Source organism: Typopeltis vanoorti, chromosome 2, assembly GCF_054136105.1.
Source record: "Typopeltis vanoorti isolate ZY-2024b chromosome 2, IOZ_Tvanoo_1.0, whole genome shotgun sequence".
In the NCBI taxonomy this organism is placed as follows: domain Eukaryota; kingdom Metazoa; phylum Arthropoda; class Arachnida; order Uropygi; family Thelyphonidae; genus Typopeltis; species Typopeltis vanoorti.
In genome coordinates, this window is record NC_143550.1 from 18304536 (window position 1) to 18304882 (window position 347).

Here is a 347-nt window from a genome sequence, read left to right on the forward strand (position 1 = left end):
TACAGAATGTACTATAGCTTTGCAAATAACCTTCAGTAGGTAGAAGCAACATAAAATAAAACGTAAGAGTATTTCAATGTAAGAGACGGGAAAAAAAAATAAAATCATCACAATCTTTTAAAACCTCTGAATTTTTTTAATTTATGATTAAAATGGCTGTTATTAAATATCTGAAGCTTAACAAAGGCACTGTAGAAGAGTTTATTGTACTATTTTTGTTCAAAGGTGTTAGCGAATTTATTTATATTTTATTTTTAAATTCTAATTCTGTTATGTTTTATATCCTTTTCCACAGCTGACTGCAGTACAGAAAAAAAAAAAAATTAACGATCGTTATAATATTCAGA